The sequence below is a fragment of the Myotis nattereri genome (genome assembly GCF_964212035.1).
Source record: "Myotis nattereri genome assembly, chromosome: 15".
NCBI classification, from domain to species: domain Eukaryota; kingdom Metazoa; phylum Chordata; class Mammalia; order Chiroptera; family Vespertilionidae; genus Myotis; species Myotis nattereri.
The window spans coordinates 39515736-39538320 of NC_138090.1; the positions used below are offsets into that span (position 1 = coordinate 39515736).

Genomic DNA, 22585 nt, shown 5'->3' on the forward strand with positions numbered 1-22585 from the left:
CTGCTGTTGTTAGGGTGGGAGGAACAGTCCCATTGATAAGCTGTCGTTTGAGTAAAACCCTGAAGGAGCAGAGGGAAGGAGCGGAAAGAATACCTGGGGGAAGGGTGTTTCCAGATAGAGGGAACAGCCACCGCAAAGACCTTGGAGTGGAAGAGCACCTGGTATTTTTCTGGAAAAGCAAAGTCCTGGAGCCCAGTGAGTGAAATCATGGAACATGTTGTCCGAGTTTAGTTTATGATTTCTGGTGTGGTATGTGTGTGTGTGTGTGTATATATACATATATATTTAAAATTTTATTTAAAAGGTTAAGATTAAATAGAATCTTGGTTCCAGGTGAAGTTCCCGGATTCAGACAGACAGACCGTCGTCCAAAACTCATTATTTACTTCTTGTAATCCCAAACCCTTCTGAGCCTCAGTTTCTTTATCTGTAAAACTGTTATCAATAATACAATCGGGTTGCAGTGAGTGTTCAGCAAGACAATGCCTTGCTGGGTGTCTGGAAGATAGTAAATGCTTTAAGAACTGTTTCTGGTCATTATCGTCCATTACTGCCTTCCAACCCCTGAACTTCTTTCCGGGGAAGGTGGGAATGACCATTACAAGAGAATAGTCATTTCCCCTTTAAGAACTAGAGTGGGCTGGGATCCAGCCTCCCCGCACCTTTTCCAAATTTCCCAATCCCGGCTTGGCATTTTCCGCCCGGAGGTCTCCGATTGGACAATCTGCACCAATCAGAGGCCGGAGCGGGCGCTGCCAGGCGCTCATCTCCGCCCCTAAGCGGGCCCTGCCCCCTACCCGGTCAGCCCTGTTGCTATAGGGACTGGTGGGCGGCGAAGGGGGAAAGCCCCGGATGTTCGTTGGGTATTCAACATGGCGGCGGCAGTGGCCGCGGTGGCGGCGGCACAGGAGACCTGAGGGCGACGCGAAGGCGGGAGTTCCGAGCCGAGCAGCCAGGCCGCTAGCGTCTACGGCGTCGAGCCGGTAGGATAAGCAGTCTGGCCAGGGTAATGGGGTGGTCTGGGCGGTGGAAGCGGAGTGGGTTAACGTAGTAAAGAGGGGGCGGGGCCGCTGGGGTCAAAGTTCACTCGTGGAGGGTAGGGTCGCGCCGCGCGTCGAGGGTCAGTGATAGAGGAGGTCAAAGGTCAAACTAACGAAAGGGGTGTGGCCAAGGGTAGCGCAAAGTTCGAAATTTGAAGTGGGGGGCGTGCTAGAGGGGGGTGGGGCGAGTGTCAAAAAAGGGGGCTAAAATAATAATTTGAGGAGAGGGTGCGCCTCCGATGGTCAGAGGTCACAATCTTGGGGGGATAGGAGGACAGGTGGAAGGTTAAGGCAGCAACCAGTGGGGCAGATGAATGAGATTTAGGTTGGGGGGCATCTTTTATGGGATCAAAGGTGAGGCATGGACAAAGGGGAGAAATCAAGGGTCAAAAGTTAAAACCCAAGTGGGACATATTGCCCGGATGGGTTGGGGGACAGGACATCCAAGGGAGAGGTCAAAGGTGATATTTGGTGGGGGAGAGGGGAGCCCCCTTCCACAAATAATGACAATAATAGCAAACAGTCGTAAAGCCCTATGTGTCAGGCCCTGTGCATGTTGAATCCTGACTGCAGCCCGGTGGGGTTGGTGCCTTACTAAAGGCTACGTGACTGGCCCAGGGTCACATAATGAGGAAGTTTGCAGCTGGGATTCTAACTCTGAAGTTCTGGGCTGAGTTCTATGCCTCTTAAATAATCACAGTATCGGTTAATATTTAATATGGGTTAGCACACCACTCAATGCCCTGTGTGCCTGGTCTTATTATACCACAATCTTGTGACGTGGGTACTAAATAGACCCACTTTACAGACAGAAAAGTGAGGTTCAGAGAGCTTCTGCTAAGTCACAGGCAGATTCCAGGCTGGGTCTGAATCCCAGAGCTCCCACCCCTGATCACTACATTGTAAATTGCTGAAGGTCTGTATTTTTTTTTTTCTTTTCTTCATATATATAGATTTTAGAAAGGAAGGGAGAGGGAGAGAGAGAGAAACGAGAGAAACATCAGTGATGAGAGAGAATCATTGATTGGCTGCCTTCTGCCCGCCCCCCACTGGGGACCGAGCCCACAGCCCTACCACTGACGCTCTATCCACTGAGCCAAACTGGCTAGGGCTGAAGGTCTGTTTTTGGAAGCAGAGACTGGGCAAGGCTGGGCCACTCCCTGAGCAGGAAAGGATTGTCTGTTTGGCCTCCATGGAAGGGTGTGATCTGGGAAGAGAGGCTCCCCTGGGCTTATGGGATGGGGTGTTTGTGGGTGGCCTGGAGTCCAAGTATGTCTAATGGGCTTCTGGCTGGGAGGGTGTCCTTGGGTGGTACCCTGTACAAAGTTGGGTGTTTTCTCTGCTTAAAACCCTCAGCTCTCATCCTGGTCCTCAGTTGCTCCCCCTTCATTTCCTCCTGCTCTCCCATTCCTCGCCTCAGTCCACCCGCATTGGCCTCTGCTGTTCTTCAACTCCGTAGACTGACACCTGCAGGTCTTCGACCTTCTTGTTGTCTGTGCCTGGGATCCTTTCCCACGCTGCCCCTCTCATTTGTCACTCACCCACAGCCCTACCAGGACCACCCAGCTCTCCCTGCCCTCAGACACTCTTTTTTTTGTTTCCTCCCCAGCCCTCACCCTGTCCTTACCTTGGTTGTCAGCCTCTCCCACTAAAATGTGAGCTCCTCAATGGGCAGAAATCGCTCCATGTTGCTCTTGCCCTGAATCCCCACTGACGCGCTGCCTGGCTTGTGGGGATGCTCTGTTGTGGGGGTTGAATGTTGGGTGCTGTGCTGGGTGCGGGAACTGTAGCAGTGGACAAGACACATGGAGCCTGGGGCTCTGGGTCCCTTGGTCGGAGAAGACATGGTCTGCGAGGACGTGTCCAGGGAGCCAGGAGAGTGCCCGGACCTGGCCCCCAAGCTGGGCTGGGGACTGTGTCCCTGGGAACATCCCCTGGGTAAGTTCTGAAGGATGAGTAGGACGAATGGGAAATGGCAAACCAGGCAGGAGGAAAAGTTGTCTGTGAGTGGAGGCCAGGGACGGATACAGAGTTGGGGGCTTGTCGGTCACAAGCAGCCTGTAGGCGTACACCTGCAGGCCTGTGGGAGACCACTAGGGTGCCCAGTCTGGGAGGGGGAGGGAGCAGAGGTGGAGGAATAGCTGCCTGTGTCTGTGGAGCTGTGAGGCAATACGAGGGAGCAGTTCAGAAAGCAGACACGAGCAGGGATGCCGGGTTCTCACCCCGCTCCATCACTCACAGGCTGTGTGACCGTGGGCCGGTTGCTTAACTTTTCTGGGCCTCAGTTTCCTCTTCTGGAAAACAGGCCTAATGATAGTGGCTACCTCACAGTGTCCAGTGTGCCCAAGGCCTGGCACACAGTCGGTGCTGTGTGTGCACTAACTTGATGTTGCTGCTGCTCCTGCTACCTCAGAGATGATGGAGGGGCCTCTCTCTACCTGCCTCCTGGCTTTCTCTAGCAGCCACCCGTCCCTGGCTCTAGCAGTGTCACTGAGTGGGTGGACTCTCCAGGCAGCCTTGCGAGGCCAGCCCAGCCCTTGTGGTGCAAGCTCACTCAGCATCTCAGGGCTCAGCACAGGGAAGGAGCAGAGGGGCTTGGCGTTGAGGACCCACGTTCTGGTCCCTGCCCTGTCACTTACCAGCCGTGGGACCTTGGGCAAGAGATTCTTATGTGCCAGTTGTGTTCCTTGTGATACATTTTAGACTATCAACAAAAATAGAGTTTTCAGTATACCAGAACACCGACATCTCCAGCATCTGGCCTGGGACAGAACATGTAGTGGATGCAGTTAAAAGCTCCACTCCTCTGCCCACCCCTCCCAGTCCTTCCTGCCAGTGGCTGCTCCTGTCCTGGAATTTGGTGTATAGCGTTTCTCTGCAGGCTGTCACACTTTCGCTGTCCTGAATTATATTCACAAATGCTAGAGCAATAGCTCTCAACCCCAGCTGCACATTGCTATGTAGTGTAGTCACCTAGAGAGCTTTCAAAACACTGTTGTCCAGGCCCACCATAGATATTCTGCCGGGTTCCTGGCCGGGGCGGGGGGTGGGGAGGGTGCAGCAATAGTATGAGGTTCTCAGGAACTGCCAGGGTTGACCACCACCATTTTACAGGTCATGTAAGTGGCATCACGATGAGCAGTCTGCTTCTGTGCAGCATTAGGGTTGGGTATTTCTTTGTGTGGATGTGTAGGTCTAGGGCAGTCATTTGTTTTCCTTGCTGTCGAGTGTTTCTTTTTGTGATTTCTGCCACACAGGAGTTCACTTTTCGGTGGCCATTTAAGTGGTTTCCCATTGGGACTGTAACAAACAGCACTGCAGTGAACCTTCTAGAAAGTGTTTCCTTTTGTACTATCAATGGCCAGAGTCTCTCTTGAGCACATGTCTTGCTTGCCTTCCAAATTGCTTTCCTGAATGTTTGTACAGTGCGCTTCCCAGTAGGACTTGCGGGTTCCCTTTCCTCTGCGTCCTGCTTTGGGCACTTTGGTGGCTCTTGCTGAGATGATTTATTCAATCATGAGATGGTAGGTTTTATGGCCTTCCAGGCTGGTGGGGCACAGTTGGGGAGATGGTTCATGTGATGGGCTTAGGTGGGGCCTGACAAGCACCGCTGAGCCCCAGAGGGCTTCGACCTTTGCCTTCTAGGGCATTTGGGACAGTGACTGCAGCTTTGACCCAGCTCTCCTTGGGCTTCTCCCACGGCACACAGTTGGGGAAGGAAACTATACTGCCTTGGGCCTCCTCAGGCAGGAGGCAGGGAAGAAGAAGGTGAAGCTTAGACGGGAAGGGCAAAGCCTTGCTACACTCATGTGTCTGACCATTGGTCCCAGTGGTGACCAACACAGCCATTGGCCCATCCCTCTTTCCATGGCCCATTGTATTATAGTACAACTAGAGGCCCAGTGCACGAAATTCTTGCACAGGTGGGGTCCCTAAGCCTGGCCGGTGATCAGGGCCTATCGGGGCCGGGCTGGCCAGGGCCTGCCAGCCAGGGGGAGGGACCGCGGGAGGTTTGCTGGCCAGGGGGAGGAACCCGGGGGAAGTTGGCTGGCCGTGGGAGGTTGGCTGTGGGAGTGCACTGACCACCAGGGGCAGCTCCTGCATTGAGCATCTGCCCCCTGGTGGTCAGTGCGCATCATAGCAACTGGTTGACTTGTCTGTTCCGGTCGTTCAGTTGTAACTGTCACTTAGGCTTTTATATATATAGATGAAAGAGACAGACTTGTCCTCAGACAGTGACAGCCCAGAGTGGTCGGGGCTGGGATAGGGAAGGCACATGGACTGTAGGAATCCAGAGGCGGTGCCTGTCACAGCCTGGGAAGTCATTGAGAACTTTCTGGAGGAAACATCTGATCAATAAGAGTGAGACAGGTCTACAAAGAAGATGGAAAGAATATAACAGTGAGGATGGAAAGTACAAAGGCCCTCAGGTCCAAATTAGTTTGGGAGAGTCAAGTATCATCAAGGAGGCCAGTGTGGCAGAGTGGGCAATGAGATTGAGGAGGTGGGGAGGATGTGGAAGGTAGAGCAGGTGCTTTCAGATTGAGGGAAGGATGGATTTCACTGTGTGTAATGGAGAGTCATTGGAGGGCTTTAAGCAATGTCTGGTTTCCTTTCATAAAGATTTCTCAGGCTACCCTGTGGGGAACAGATCATGGAGGGCAGTGGCAGGGAGACCCGAGGGGAGGTACTGTGATAGTTGAATAGAAGAGGGGGCATAGGACGAGGGTGGCAGTGATGGAGGAGGGTTAGATGTGCTGACCAAGATTTACACACATTAACTCATTTGATCTTCACAACAACCTACAAGGTAGGTACTGTTATCATCCCCATTTTAGAGATGAGTAAACTGAGATCCAGAGAAGAATGTTACTTGTCTAAGGTCACACAGCAGGCAAGTGGCAGAGGCAGGACTTAAACTCCACACCTTCGGGCCCCAGAGTCGCTGCTTGTTGTGGTTACTTGCAATGATTTGGAAGTGTTTTTTGTTTTTGTTTTTATTGATTTGAAAGAGAGAGGAGGGGAGAGGGACAGAGAGATAGAAACATCGATGAGAAATATTAATCGGCTGCCTCACATACACACCACCTACTGGAATTGAGCCCGCTACCCAGGCATGTGCCCTGACTCGGAATCAAGCAGTGATCTCATGGTTCCTAGGTTGACACTCAACCACTGAGCCACACCAGCTGGGCCCAGGCTGCTCTTTAGATGGAAGCTCCTTGGAAGCCTGTTCAACCTGCATAGTTTCCGGACTCTGGGTCCCTATCTCCCTCAGGGACCCCCACATCCCTCTTCCCTTTTTTGTCTATCACCTCATCCCTCCTTGTCCTGCTGGCTCACCGTGAGCCAGACTTCCTGGCCAGACGCCGCTTGGGGTGTCCCCAGCAGCTGTTTCTCCCATCAGCCGAGCCGGGTGGCCACAGATGCAGCCAGCAGGAAGCAGTCTCCTTCCAAGGCACAGTTAGGGAAATGGGACCCTTCCCGCCCCAACCACCCATCCGGGGCTGGGGCTTATTGTCTGCCAGCTGCCTTGGCCCACAGGAAGGGTGGGGGGGCAAGGAGGGTAGGAAGGGGAGCTTTCCTAAGTCCCAGGGAGCCAACCATGGCAGATTTGGCAGAAGCCACTATTCACTGTAGCCTGTCTCCTGGGGCCCTCTGGTCCCACCCTGACCTTCCCCAGGATGCGAGGTGATATGCTGCCGCCCTCAGGGCCACACTGGCCACACATGTCCTTCAGCCTGACCCCACTTTCCCCAGCTGGGGCCCCTGAGGAAGAGACATTCGTAGCCTGTTGGGAGAATTGGAGGAGATAAGGCTATAGAGTGCTTTAGCGCATTGCCTGGCACACGGTAAGCTGGGGGTAGGTGTCCTCCTCTGGGCTGCAGCCTCCTCCTCACCTCTCCCAGCCTCTAGTGACACTGCACTAACCCCAGCTCCCTGCTTACCAGGCGCTGGATCGTGCTTTACGGCCATCAGCACAGTGGCACCACCGCAGACCCTGAGGAGGAGGTGTTATTAACCTCATTTCTCTTTTCCTGCATTTTAATTTTCAGAAGACACATTTTTGCTCCATGTGCCTGTGTTATCTAGTCTCCTAAGTAATCGCTGAGACCCTGAGCCCAGCACAGAAGGGCGTACAGTGACAAGGCCCTCTCTTTCCCGTTCTGGCCGGCTGTTCCTCTCCCAGAGGCAGCCATTGTTCCCAGTTCTCTTTTTTGTGGTATTTGTTCCTACACATGTTCTCCCCCCTTTGTTTTTACGCCAGTGGAGCCAACTTCCCATGTTTGTATTCTGTCCTGCCCCCTTGCATTTTTCACTTTATTTATTTTTTTTGTTAAGTATATTTGTATTGATTTCAGAGAGGAAGGGAGAGGGAGAGAAAGAAACATCAATGATGGGAGAGAATCATTGATTGGCTGCCTCCTGTGCACGCCCCCTACTGGGGATGGAGCACACAACCCGGGCATGTGCCCATTACTGGAATTGAACCTGGGAGCCTTCAGTCTATAGGCCGACGCTCTATCCAGTGAGCCAAACCAGCTAGGGCAGCATTTTTCACTCTTAAGTTCTGTGTCAGGGCAGAGTGCTTCCTTGTGCTGGTGGTGGCTGTCATGTTCCGTGGCATGCCGATGGCCATTCAGGCCTTCTGGGCTTTCCCTCCTCTGAACAGGGCTGCACATGCCTGGGAAACAGCTGTGGATTCACCTCTGGAGTTGGGCTGGGGTCCAGTAGCTCGCCGGCAGTGTCCTGGGCTTCCTGAGAGCACATTCCCCTTTATACCCCCATCCCAGTGGCTGTTGGCACCAAGGTTTCCTCACCTGCTGGTCATGTGGACAGGGTGTTATCTGATGCTTCAAAGTTTGCCTGTCAGATAGGTACCAAATGACTCTTGTTGTGGCTCTGATTTTAACTTGAGTAAAGTCTTTATGTTTATTGAAAGCCATCTGGGCCTCCTTTTCTGGGAGCTGTCTATTCATGATATTTTTACTTTACCTGAGAAGTGGAAACTAAGGGATAGCCTGGAAACCCCACAGCAAGTAAGCCTGACCCCGACTTGAACCCAGGCTTTCCTGGCTCCAGTTTGTAGCTCTTTTTTTCCCCCTTTCCAATTTGTAGCTCTTAACCTGTCTGACACAGTGAAGGGCATGGACTCTGGAGCCGGCTTTGCCACTACTGGCTGTGTGATCCCAGACAAGTCACTTCACCTCTCTGTGCCTCAGTGTCATCTGTAAGATGGGATGTTAATGGTATCTCTTCATAGGGTTGTCTTGAGGTTATAAATGCATAATCATCAGGCAGAATGCATAGCAAGTGCTCAAAGACAGTTATCTGCTAGCATTACTACTCAGTATTAGTCTATATTGTAGTATTCACAGAAAGTACTGTTCTTTCTGTGAACTAATGTATTGGATCTTCCCAGCACCCCCAAGTCGTAGGTGTTACTATTCCCCTTTCATAGGGGAGGAAATTGAGAACCTGGGAGACTTGCCTGGGGTCACAGAGCCAGCAGGGCTGGGATTTGGCCCCAGGCTGCTGGCTGCCCAGTCTGGCTCCAACCACTATGACACACCACCTGTGCTACCCCCTTAACTAAGCCTCCCTCCCGCCCCCTCTTGTCTCCTCAGTCCAGGCAGGCTGCAGCAGAACTATGAAGGGGAACACCTTGACAGATGGGGTCATCAGGCAGGGTCCCCACATAGGGCCTCCCTCTTGGGCCTTCCCTGCTTCCTCTCCAGGTGTCCCAGCCTGGAAACTCCTGATAAAGGAGCATTGTGCTATGGTTTCGGCTGGCTTTCCCAGTCTGGTTTCAGCCACTCCCACACCAGGGAAGTAGCCTGCTGTCCTGGGCCTCCCCCCACCTCTCCTCCTCTCTTTCTGCCCTTCCCTCCTCAGTCAGTGCTGGCAATGGGGAGAAAGTAGGACATTGCAGGAGGGCAGGGCTCTTCTGTATATCAGCCCCCGGGTGAGGATTCCCCCAGGGAGTTCTGCCTCCTCTCTCCCTAGGGACCCCTCCTCTGCTGTCTTCGGGGGCCTCCACAGCCCCAGTCCCCTTCCCCCACACTTCCACAGCATCCTGGCCCCAGGTTATTTGACTCTGAAATGCCATGTATATATACACATAGAAAAGTGTATGTCAGTTTGATAGACACTTCACCCACCACACCAAGGTAAAGACAGAGAGCTCAACATCCTAGAAGCCCCCATCACCCCCTTGATCACAACTCCACTAGTAATCACTCCCCTTATCTCGGGAGTCACCATGTCCCTGTGTTTCCGGGTAGCTTTTACGAGGTGTGCATCCCTGAATTCTAGAGTGCCACCTTGCCTGCTTTTGAACTTCACATAAATGGGATCCTTTGCATGTCCTTGTTTGAGTCTACCTTCTTTCATCCTCTGTCCCCATGTTTGCATGTACTGTCAGTTCATTCACCCTCCTTGCTGTGTGGTATCCTATGCTGTGAACAAATCATAACTTAGTTCTCTGTCTCCTGCTGTGTAGGTGTGAACATCCTCTTTGAATGTGCCCACTGTGCGTGTGTGCATGACTTTCTCCAGGGAATAGGTGCAGGGTGCTCCGGTCAGAGGGTAGGGTATCATCACCTTTAGTGGACCCCGCCCTGCAGCTTTCCAGAGTGCTTGTACCTGTGCACACACCCAATCCTCACCAACACTTGGTTTGTCATACGTTTGAATTAACCTTGAAACATTTTATATTCTGTTCATCTGCAAAAGTAACACGTGCTTGTTATCATTGAGATGAGTCCCTCGTGTCATTTTCTCCTCCCTGTGTTCCTGTCCATGCCAGCTCTTACCTGTCCTACCTACAGGAGTCAAGTGCTTATTCCTGGATAAGCCCTGTGCTGGGGGCATGGGACCCAGAGTTGAACACAAAAGGCTCTGTCACTGAGCTCAGTCCTAGTAGGGGACACAGAGACGGGAAAAAAAGCCCCATCTCCCCTCAGTGACCTTGTTTGGGTAACAGGCACCCCATCCATCCTCTCAATTGGGCCAAGAATCTGGTATCATCCTGACTCATCTTGCCCTTTTCCTCCGTATCCATGAGATCAGGAAAGCCTGTTGCTCTACCTTCAGAATAGAACCTGGTGCCTTTCCCTCTTCTTTATCGTTACCCCCAATTCAACCCACCCTCATCTCCCCCGGGCCATTCAGCAGTATCCTCCCTCCTCCCTTCCCGCTGGCTCCATAGTCTGCCCCCACAGAAGCCAGAGGGAGCCTGAGTCACATCATGACCCTTTCCTGCTGGGGACCCTCCCGTGGCTTCATTTCTCTCAGGAAATGCCTCCAAGGCTCCACAAGATTCTTGTCCAGTTTTTCTTTTCTCAAGGATATTTTTTCCATTGATTTTTAGAGAGAGTGGAAGGGGGGGGGGGAGAGAGAGAGAGAGAGAGAGAGAGGTGAGAGAGACACATTGATTGGTTGCTTCCCGCATGCACCTGACTGCAACCCAGGTACATGCCCTTGACCAGGAATGGAACCCATGACTCTTTGGACCCCAGGCCGATGCTCTAACCACTGAGCCAAAACCCACCAGGGCTGGCCCGGCTTTTCTGCTCACCATTGCTGTACCATTCCTAGAGCAGTCTAGGCTAGGCCCTGTCTCAGGGCCTTTGTTCATGCTGCTCTTTCAGAAACTTGTCTCTCTTGCCCCCCCACCTTCCCCTGCTTGATTTTCTCTATAGCACTCATCATTACTACTTACATTACATTATGATTTGTGGTTCTGTTGGTTTATTGTCCCCACTGTCCATAACTTAGCTTTATAACTTAGCTTACTGTGTCCCTTTGCTATATTCTCAGAGCATGATGTGTAGTAGTCGCTCAGTAAACACTGGTGGACCAATGTGAATGAATGAATGAATGAATGAATGAATGAGCTATAATAAGTAGTGAGTGTCATTGCCAGAATGTAGGATGGGGATCCGCCCTGGGTGAGGAGTACAGAGCAGGCTTCCTGAGGAGGAAATGGCACTTGCAGTTAGCTTAGAGAGGAGGAGGGTAGGGGCACTGGTGGCGGAGGGAGCTGCCTGTGCAGGAGTTTAGGCGGGAGCATGCAGGGGCACTTTAGGACCTGAAGAAAGACCAACATCAGTGTCAGTTCTCCAGGTGGTCTGGATTCGAATGATCACAGCCACTCGAGCCTCTCTCTGTCTCAGTTTCTTTCTCTCTCTAGACCTGAGGTTACTCTGGGTGTCTGGACATCTCTGAAGTTCTGCCCCTAACATCCTTCCCCAGGGCCTGGCATGAAAATGTGAATGTGATTGTTTTTTTCTTCCCACAAATACTCTGGAGTGCCTGGCCCTTAGTGCCCTCCAGGGACACAGTGGTAGATAAATAGACCCAGTTGCTACCCAGTTTGGAGCCTGCCTCCAGGACTCTGAGCCTTCTGAGGCACCCCTGCATGGAGGCAGGAGGAGGCCTGAAATAATCTTGGGCCTGGGCGTCTTTATTCCTCAGGCTGATTGAGTAAAAGGAAAACAAATTGAGGGTTTGCAGTGCCAGGCCCAGTGACCCACACAGCACCACCCACTTCTGCCTAATCCTTCCTGGAATCCCAGAAGGTGGCTACGACCATCGGACCTGCTTCACAGATGAGGGTGAGAGTGACACCAGTGGTGTGTGCTTGGCTCACCCTGCAAGCTGGTGCTGAGCACATGTGGTGGCATCTCCTTGTGGTGCTAATTTGCATTCCCCTGGTGGCAGGTCAGGAGAAAGAGCTCTCCACATGTTTTCGAACATCCCGAGAGCCTGTCCTGTGAAGTAGCCCTTCATGTCGCGTGCCTGTTTTTCCCTTGGGCTGTCTGCGTGTTTATCTCTGAGTTAAATTAAATCCTAGATTCTGGAGGAGAGCCTTTGTTTCTAAGATGTTACACTATCTTCTCCCAGTCTGCAGCTTGCGTTTTCACTTTTTAAATTGTCTTTCGTTGAACAAAAGTGCTTAATTTTAATGTCAAATGTGTCACTCATTTCCTTTGTAGTTTTATGGTTCTGCTTTTCACATTTATTCTATTTGTTCTGGAATTGGTGTGTGTGTGTGGTAAGCATCCAGTTTTATATTTTCCACCTAGATCCCCATTTATTAAAAACAGACCAACTTTTCTCCACTGCGGCCCTGATCATAAATCATGTCTCTGTCTAAGTGGGCCTGTTTCTGGAAGCTCTCTTCCTTTCTCACTCTGTTTTTCTATTCCCGTAGCAATACTACACTGTCCTAATTTTAGTTATAATAAGTCTAGATCATGAGAAAACAAGCCCTCCCACTTATCTTGGTCATTCTTGGCTTTTTGTAATTTTGTTTAAATATTAGACAAGCATCTGTCACACACACAGATATGGCATAGACTCTTTCATTCCATGAATGTGGTCTATATTTATTTATGTCTTTTCTGATGGCTCTCAGAGAAGTGTCATAGTTTTCCATCACAGTCCTTGTTTACCTCTTGTTGGATTTTTTAAAAAATATATTTTTATTGATTTCAGAGAGGAAGGGAGAGGGAAGAGAGATAGAAATATCAATGATGAGAGAGGATCATTGATTAGCTGCCTTCTGCATGCCCCCTTCTGGGGATCAAGCCCACAACCCGGGCATGTGCCCTTGACCAGAATCGAACCTGGGACCCTTCAGTCCTCAGGCTGACACTCTATCTACTGAGCCAAACCAGCTAGGGCACCTCTTGTTGGATTTACCCCCAGGTACTTCATGCTGTGGCAGGGGGAGCCTGGGCTCTCCTCTCCAGTGAGGTGCCTTGCTCACTAGGTTGGGCCTTGTTGGGTGAAGCTCTCATAGCAGTGGCAGGGCCCACCTCCCCCATTCCCTGCTTCCTCCCTGGCACCATCCTGGGCCCTAGCAGAGGACAGGCAGGGTGCCTGCAGAAGAGGTTGTAATTTTCCTGCATGACGTTAAGCCTAATGAAAGGTTTTCCTTGACTAATCAGTTTATGGTTTAATTATCTGGAACAGGCTCAGGAATACGGGAAGTAGGTCTGGTGGGAATCTCACAGTGTGGCTAGAAGGAGCCAGGGCATAGCTCTACCATAGGAGGTGTCAAAACTGGTATACCCCAACGCCCTGCAGCAGGCCAGTTGGGCTTCTCCATGTCTGTGAGAGAAGATGTGGAGGGCAGCAGGTTCGGTTGAGGTTAGAATGGGTCCCTTTCTGCTTAGAATCCTTCACAGCTCTGTTGCCCAGGGAGGAGGCCAGGACCCAGTCCCTCCTCTGGTCCATAGGCCTGCTCCCTTCTGCTTGCTGGCTGCATTAACACCTGGCTGGCCTTTGTTTAGTGCTCTCACTTCATTTATTCTTTGGGTCTTGGCCTGAAGGTCACTAACTCTGGGAAGCCATGCCAGGCTGCCCCACCAGCCAGAGCAGGTCCAGAGCAGGTGATAAGCTCCACCCTCCCCATGCCTGCTGTCAGGGTTACTCATTACACCACTGATAAGTGCTTCGCAAAGGGGATGCCTGGGCTGGGCCTTATGGTCTAGCACTTGAGTTGCAGGGGACCCAAGCGGAGAAGCCGTTCAGGACTGGTGCTCCTACGTGAGGGCTGGAGTGGGTGTTCAGGCCTGGAGGACTGTGTGCTGGCTGAGGCCTTCTCCCGGGAGGCGCCTGGCTGGACTGGACTGGACTGAGGATGGGCTCCTGGGAGTTTGTTGAAGGGGGAGGGGACCTGGAGATGGCCGTGCCAAGCCTGGCTTCATTCCTTGCATTCCTTAGCAGGCCCCAGACTCTTGGTGTCCTAAGGTGGGGGAGGGTGGACAGGCAGAGCGTGTGTGTGGCGGGGGGGGGGGGGGGGGGGGGGGGCCTTCTGGGCAATTGACCCTGTCCCTCCCCACTCTTCCCCTCCTTGTCCCTCCCTCTGCCTAGCTCATCAGTGTGTCTCACTCTATACTTCCTCCAGAGGCTCAGGCCTGGGTCTGTGTGTCCAGTCCTTCCTCCAGCCCCCTCATCCCACACTCACCCTTGGCTACACATTAGAGTTACCTGGTGGGGCCTCTGTACAGGGACCCAAGCCCAGACTGTTTGAATCCAAATCTCTGGCTGTGGGCCTAAGTGTTGGTTTTTTTTCTTAAAGCTCCCTGGTGACTCTAGTATGATGCTGAGCTGGGATGAGAGCCACTGGCCTACAGGAATGACAGCAAACATGTATTCGCTTTTGTGATGTTCAGGACGCTTCTCTAGGCTTCTCACATGGTGTGATTAAGTCATGTCCCCCTCACAGGCACACTATAGGAAGACATTACTCCCATGTTATGGATGAGACCATGGAGGCCCTGGCGGTGCAGCCTCTGCCACTGTCCTGTCTCCCCAACCCCCATCCCTGATCTGGACTGCATCTCTCTGTCTCCCCACCTTCTGCCTTTCTCCCTGTCTCTCTCCCTTCTTCCCACCCTCAATTTCCACTCTCCCCCACCCCACCCCCATCCCCCAGCAGAAGCTTTCCCAGGCTCCTCGTTTAGAGCCAGGATCCCCCTGATGCCACAGAAGGGAGCTGGTTTCTGCAGGCCCAGGGCAAGGATGGGAAGGATGCAGGTGTCATTGTGCACCAGCCTCCCTCACTGTTTCTGGAGTGCAGGGAGTGGGGGAGGGCACCCATCCTGCCAAAGTTGGGGGTACTGGGGCTGGCTCTGCAACCTTGTCGGGAGGACCATCTAGGCTGGTGAACCCTGACAGATCCTGTGACCCTTACCCTTCCATGGGCCCCAAATTTGGTGTCATCTGTTACCATTAACTTTTCAGGATCCTATGGAGCAGCTGATGGTTTAATGTCAGCAGAGGTTTATGCTAAGATGTGAATGCTCTGTATCTGGAGCCTTTATTATTTGATGGGAATGAGAGCCCAGCGCTCCCATGCCTGGCAAGGACTGGGGCCCCAGCTACCTCTGTGACCTTGGGTCAGGCCCTGTGTCCCAGATGTCTCTTCATTGGTTCCCACATCTGGAGCAGGAGAAGGATTCTGGCTGCCTCCCAGTTTAGCTGCGTGCATTAAGTGAGTCAGTGTGAGCGCCTGTGTGACGCTCAGCAGAGGGCTGCCGTCATTATGTCATTATGGTTGCTGTTGCCTCGATTACTGTTACAGTTATTAGAGGCAGGTACATGTTTGGATTAATAGTTAAGATTCACGGGGTGAGTGATCCATAATTCTTTGCTATTATGACTAGGTCACATTTCCTGTTGTATAATGTTAAAAGTCTCATAAAACATCATATACTTTAACTATAAATATTTCAGATTTTCCTCCTTTAAGAGATAAGGCATCTTTAAAAAAAAAAATAGCCACAATACCATTATCACAGGAAAAAACAACAACAAAATAATTCCTTCATCTCCTCACATTACCCCAATTGTCTATCACCTTTTTTTCAGTTTGTGTGTTTGAGTTGGAGTGCAGACAAAGGTCAACGCTTTTGGATTTGGTTGGTATGTGCTCTGTAGTCCATAAATTTACCCTTCAGTTCTTTTGTGTCCTTGCTGTTTGGGTCATTTATCTTTCAAAGACCCTGGCCTTTTGTCTACATCTGGCTGATGCTTTTTGCGGTGCCATCTAACATGTTCCTCTATACCCTGTGCTTTTTGTAAATTGGGACTTAGGTTAGAGACTTGGTTATAATTAAGTTGTGTTTCTTTCATGAATAGTATGTGCCTGGGTGACTTTAAAAATAAATTTAGTTAAGTTTTATAAAAAGTGAGTGGATTGAAAAAGAACTTCAGTTGCTGCTAGTAGGGCTGGTACCCGGATATAGCAGAGTAAGAGGGGAGAACTGAAGGACTGAGATTTGGGAATTCCTGAGAACAGAGGGCTCAGTATTAGCTCCCAGCCTGCAGTGAACCGCTGTCATAAATGCACAGCTTAGGGCTCTTGCTTTGCTAGGACATAAGCCCCCAGATGAGAACTGTCCCTGACCCCTATCCCCTTCAGCCTGGCCTGGTGGTTAAGCCTGAGAGACAGAGCTAGACTCTGCCCTTGGCCACACTGGGAACCTTTCTCATCCCTTGCCTGCTTCCTCCTGCATAACATGATGGGAAGGCTGTGGTCAGGACTCAGTGACCACGCGGAAAAGGGCATGGTGCCTGGCGTGTGCTCTGGGGCTGCTGTTCTGCATTTAGTGTAGATCTCTTTGACCTCAACTGTGTCACCCTCCCCTCCAACTCTCCCTTCCTGCCACGCTGGCCTCCACGCACACATCTTGAAATGTATCAGGCGGGCTGTAGTCCTTGGGCCTTTGCAGTGGCCATTCCCCCCACCTTCAGTGCTCTCCTCATGGCTCCCTCACTTCTTCTGGTCTTGCTCACATGCCACCCCCCAGACCTCCCTGACTGTATTCTCTGGCCCCTCTCTCACTTGTTATATACATTTTTATTTACTTGTGTATTGTCTTATATCCAACACTAGAATTTCTGCTCCAAAAAAGAGGGACTGTCTTACTCACTGCTGTGTCCCCAAAGCCTAAAACAGTGCTTGACAACTGAGTGCATAATAAAGGATTGCTTAATGCGTGAACTAATGAGAGAATGAACATGGTTAAGTGAATGGACTTTGGCACAGGTTAGACCTGCCATGGAACCCTGACTCTGATATACACCGTGTGACCTTGGGCTGGCACCTCTCCTCCCTGAGCCATTTTCCTCCTCTGCAACATGGGGGTGTTAGCAGCACCTTGTTTTGCAACAGCATGCTACCCACATATATGCTTTTTAGCTGGCCTCACGACTGTCCTTTGTCTCCAGCACAAGGCACAGGTGAGCCAGCCAGGGCTGTCCCTGCCGTGGAGACACTTTATCAAATCGTAAATAAGTCCTTCTAGTCTGTGTGACCAGCTGTGGTGCCCCAGAGCCGTCCAAGGATATGGATAGGTGAGTCCCCAGGGCCAGAAAGGCTCCCTGGGGAAGGTGACTCACAAAGGACATGAGAGCGCCAGGATGTGGAGAGACCTGTGTGCTGTGGCCGAGTCAGGGCTCTGTGGCTGGCTACTTCCAGGCCGTTGTCTTCCTTTCAAGAAGCAAGCAAAGAGCTGTAAGGGGCCAGGAAGGACTGCTGCTCTGATTATAGTAGCAGTTCCAGGAGTGCATGCGTGTGTGTGTGTGTGTGTGTGTGTGTGTGTGTGAGAGAGAGAGAGAGAGAGAGAGAGAGAGAGAGAGAGAGAGAGAGAGAGAATGCGTGCAATCTCATCTGGCCAGCATAGCTCAGTGGTTGAGCATAGACCTATGAACCAGGAAGTCACAGTACGATTCCCAGACAGGACATATACCTGGGTTGCAGGCTTGATCCCCAGTGTGGGGTGTGCTGGAGGCAGCCAATCAATAATTCTTTTTCATCATTTCTGTTTCTCTCTCTCTCTCTCTCTCTCTCTCTCTCTCTCTCTCTCCCCCTTCCTCTCTGAAATCAATAAAAATCCTATATAATAAAAGGCTAATATGCAAATTGTCCCCTCAACTAGGAATTCAACCAGGGGGCAGAGCCGGCCAGCCGGTCAACCGCCTGCAGCCCCTCCCCCCATCTGGCCCCACTCCTGATCAGCACCCCCACCCCGATTGGGGGCGGGGCTGTTCCCCAACTGCCTGCAGCCTGATCGGCCCTGATTGGGGCGGATCAGCTGAACCCCACCCGTGCACAAATTTGTGCACTGGGCCTCTAGTATATTATAAAAAATAAGAGAGCCAGTGCGCACATGCATGTGTAGATGAAGCTGCCAGCTGTCAGAATTGCTATCACTGGTGTTTCCTGCATGGGAGTGTAAAATATGACGTGTATATAAAAGTGTATAGAACCTCCCTGTTCAGTTTAATGAATAATTATAAAGCAAACACTCATCTGTTGACAACCTGGTGAAGACAAGCATCGCCAATGCCCTAAAAGCCCCCTCCTTCATGTGCTCTTTCTAGCATTATCAAATAAATGCAATAATCTTTTCTTCTTTTAATTATTACCTCTTTTTGTACAGTATGAAAGATTTCAGATGTCCCAGGAGAATAGAGAATCACCTGATGAACCCCCTCAGGCCTGATGCGCAGCTAGGAGAGAAAACACTCTTGATATGATTAAAGTCCTCCAGATGCCTTCCCCCAGGTACCCAAGAGCCTCACTGTGGTCCCTCCCTGGGCTTCCCTAAATAGTATACTGGATGATTCTCCAGGTTTTAAAACGGTGTAAATGATCCCAGGCTGCCAGTACTTGGCTGCAGCTTGCTCTCAATATTTTGCTCTTGAGGTTTCTCTGGGTGGATAAATGAAGTTCCGTACCAATAGGGATACATCCAGCATTGATCAGAGCCCGCACCCCCTCCACCCCAGCCAGATAAAAGCAGCCTGCCCTGCTGGAACTCAGGAGGGCACTTGGGGCTCGTCTGTCCTAGGCCCACAGCCCCCACCCCAGCCTGGCATTGCCTCCAAGTGAAAGTGGGCATTTTGGGGGGTGGGGAGCACTGCTAGCTTTGCAGGTCACCAAATGGAATTCAGTTACAGGTCCTTGATGTGTAAGGGGCTTCCCCTAAGCATCTGTAAGGTAAGAATGGATTATCACCTGGGATCTGTCCAGAGAAAGCTGAGGCACTCCCTCCATGTGGGAATAGATTGGGGGTTGAGGTGGGAGGGTCTCTTCTCTTTGGCTTCTCCTGAGAGCACTGTTTAGTGATCTCATCTAGCAGCTCATGGAGAGGCCCTCTGGGTTGGAGATTATTATCAAAGGCTCTGGATCTGGAAGCCTGGGTTTGCCACCTAGCTCTGCCATCTACTAGTTGGGTGACCTTGGGCATGTGGCACCCTTAACCCTTTGGCCTGTTCCCCCATTTATAAAATCAGATTGTATAAAGGTTATTTAATCTATGTAAAGCACTCAAAAGAGAGCTAGCACATAGAAACCTCTTAATGAATCCTAGTTCTCAATATTATTGTCATTATTGCCATTCACTCATTCATTTTGTAGATACTCACTGAGTTCATCCCTGGGCTGGCTGATGCCTGAGACAGGCTGGTGGCCTGATAGCCCAAAGTCCTACCCTCATGGAACTTGAGGCAGTGACATTCTAGAGTCACCTTGCGGAAAGCACAGTCCATAATGTCCCAGCTCTAGCCTAGGAAATCAGGGAGGCTTCCTGGAGTAGGAGACATCTGAGCAACTGGCTGGAAGAGGAACAGAAGTTAGTGTGTGGAAGGCTGTTTTAAGGAGCATGAACAGCATATTCAAAGGCTAAAAGTTGGGAAAGGGGTTGACATTTTTAATAAAATTATTTTTAATTAAAAATTTTGAGTTAATTGTTGATTCACATGTAGTTGTAAGAAATAATTCAGAGAGAGCCCTTGTGCCCTTTTCCCAGTTTTCCCAGTGGCAACATTTGGCAAGTCTATAGTTAGTACAAGAAAACAACCTGGATATTGATGTGGATATGGTCAAAATACAGAACATTTTATCACAAAGATTCCTCCTGATGCCTTTTTATAGCTACATCCCCCCCTGGCCTGTCCCTAACTCCTGGCAACCACTTATCTGTCTATTCCCAGTTTTTATAATTCTGTCATTTCAAGAATCTATCTATCTATCTATATAAAAGCCTAAGTGACCATTTGACCTGTAGCTATGATGCACACTGACCACCAGGGGGCAGATGCTCAACGCACAGGCATGGAAACATGGAATAGACTGATGAATCTCAGAGGGAAGGGAGGAGGGGAGAGGGCGGAAAGAGACTAACCAAAGATCTTATATGTATACTAGAGGCCTGGTGCATGGATTTGTGCACCGGTGGGGTCCTTCAGCCTGGCCTGCAGGGATCCGGCAGAAACCAGCCGTTTGACACCCCCCGAGGGGTCCCAGATTGTGAGAGGGCGCAGGCCAGGCCGAGGGATACCACTGGTGCACGAATCGTGCACCAGGCCTCTAGTATATATATAAAACCCTAATATGCAAATAGACCAAACAGCGGAACAACCGGTTGCTATGACATATGCTGACCACCAGGGGGTGCGCGCAGAACATGGTGGGCATTGACCGCAGCAGGATAGTGGAGCAGGTGAGCGGGGGTGCCAGAACAAGGCGGGGCACCTGTCGCTGTCATCAGGGTGAGCCTCTGGTGGCTACTGAAAATCCTTTGCCTCTGTGCACTGTGGCCCCGCCTGGCACTTGCACCTGTTGCCAGTGCCAGAGCCACTGCTCACACCCGCTGCCGGTGCCTGGCGCTGGCCCCGATTGCTTGGCGTCATCAGCGGATGTGAGCAGCGGCTGCCAGCCCCGATCGCCCCTGAGGGCTTCTCCTCCTCCCCCTGCTCCCGAGGGGCAATCAGGGCAGCAGCCACCGCTCACACCCACTACTGGTGCCAGCCCAATCCCTCTGCGCCGTCAGTGTGTGGGAGCAGCGGTGGCGGGAGCAGAGCTGCCGGCAGACAGGGGACTGGGGGCTGGGCAGGGGCGCAGAGGATGGGCCAAGACCCTCCCTCTGCCCACCACAGCCTCGCGGCCCACAGTTTCTTTCAAGGTGTACGAATTTGTGCATTGGGCCCTTAGTGTTATATAAATGGAATCATGCTATATGTAACCTTTTGGGGTTGACTTTTTTTCACTAAGTATATTCTCTGGAGATAAGTACCTGAATTCATTCCCTTGATATGAATGTACCACAGTTTGTTTAACCATTCACCCATTGAAGGACATCTGGGTTGTTTATAGTTTAGGGTGATGACAAATAAAGCTGCTATAAACAGCCACATACAGGATTATGTGTGAATGTAAATTTTCATTTCTCTGGGACAAATACCCAGAAGTGCAGCTGCTGGGTGGTATGGTAGCTGCATGTTTAAAGAAACCGCCACATTGTTTTCTAGCGTGGCTGCACCATCTTACATCCCCACCAGCAATGCAATGCATGGGCGATCCAGTTTCTCTGCATCCCCACCAGCATTTGTTGTTGTCACTATTTTTCACTTTAGCTGGTATAATAGGTGTGTAATCATAACTCACTGTGGCTTTAATTTGTATTTCTCTAATGGCTAATGATGTTGAACACCCTTTCAGGTGCTTATCTGTCATCTGTGCATCCTCTTTGGTGAAGTGTCTCTTCCTGTCTTCTGTCCATTTGTTAATTGGATTGTTTGGGGTTTTTTGTGTGTTTTTTAAACTAAGTTTTGAGAGTTCTTTGTCTCTTCTAGATATTACTCCTTTGCCAGATAAGGAGTTTGTAAATGTTTTCTCCCAGTTTTTAGTTTTTTATCCTCTTCACATGGGCTTTTGCAAAACAGACGTTTTTAATTTTGATGAGGTGTAATTGATTAAATTTTCCTTTTATGGATCTTGCTTTTGGTGTCATGTTTAAGAACTCTGCACCTAGCCCTAGATTCTGAAGATTCACCTATTTGTTGTCTAAAAGTTTTATACTTTTAACATTTTACATTTAGCTCTATGATCCTTAATGAATTAATATTTGTGCAAATTGTAAGGTTTGGATCAAGGTCCCTTTATTTATTTATTTATTTATTTATTTATTTATTTATTTTTTGCATGTTGATATCTAGTTGTTCTAGCACCATTTGTTGAAAATGCTGACTTTTCTCCATTGAATTGCTTATGCTTCTTTGTAAAAAAAAAATAAGTTACCAGAGTAAGATACCCGTTTACACCTACCAAGATGGCTATTATTTAAAAAATAGGAAAATAACAAATATTGGTGAGGATGTAATATTCCTACCATGCATTGCTGGTAGGAATATTAAATGGAGCAGCCACTGTGGAAGACAGTTCAGTCATTTCTTAAAAGGTTAAATACAGAACTACCATAGCAATTCCAATCCTAGGTATAAGTCCAAAAGACTTGGACAGATATTTGTATACCAGTGTTCATAGTTGCATTATTCACAGTAGCTAAAAAGTAAAAGGTTTAAGTGTCTATTAACAAATAAATGAATACACAGAAGAATCAAGATGGCGGCATAGGTAAATGCCTGTACTCATTGCCTCTCACAACCACATGAAAACTAAACAACTCATTACAACTAAAATACTAAACAACCATCGTTCAGAACCACCTGAAAGCTGATTGAATGGAAGTCCTACAACTGGAGAAGTAAATAAGAAAGCACATTGAGACTGGTAGGAGGGGCGGAGGTACAGACCAGGACTGGCACCCATGTGTGCCGCTTTTTTTAATCAGGAGGGAGATCATTTTGTGGAGGCCACCCATGAGGAACAAGGAGTCCCAGACCCACACCAGACCTCCAGCACAGGGTTCCAGAGCTGGGAAGAGGAGTACCCGCAACTATGGGCTGTAAAAACAGTAGTTTGTAGCTGAGTGACACCAAGGCTGCTGGAGACCCAAGTGTTCCATTTAACGGGCTGGGCACAAACGTACTCAGACTCCCAGTACAGGTGGCTTTGGGGGACACAAACACATATGGGGAGGAAGTGGGTTGTCTGGCATTGGGGCAGGAACTTGGGGTGGCTTTCTCCCAGATGGGGTTGCTCACAGGGGTCATTGCTCCTGTACTGGAAACTCGTCTTTCGCAGGGCTGACTGACAGCCATATCTGAGTCTCCATCAGCCT

General features: G+C 50.3%; 1 protein-coding gene across 3 annotated transcripts in view; it reads left to right on the forward strand.

Moving 5' to 3' along the window:
- The first annotated feature begins 850 nt into the window (after nucleotides 1–850).
- Nucleotides 851–22585, forward strand: part of PAK4 (p21 (RAC1) activated kinase 4) — a 51788-nt gene continuing 30053 nt past the window's right edge. For all 3 annotated transcript variants that reach the window (XM_081108227.1, XM_081108228.1, XM_081108226.1), the window contains exon 1: nucleotides 851–983. The gene's annotated coding sequence lies outside the window, so the exon portion shown is untranslated. The remainder of the gene's footprint in view (nucleotides 984–22585) is intronic.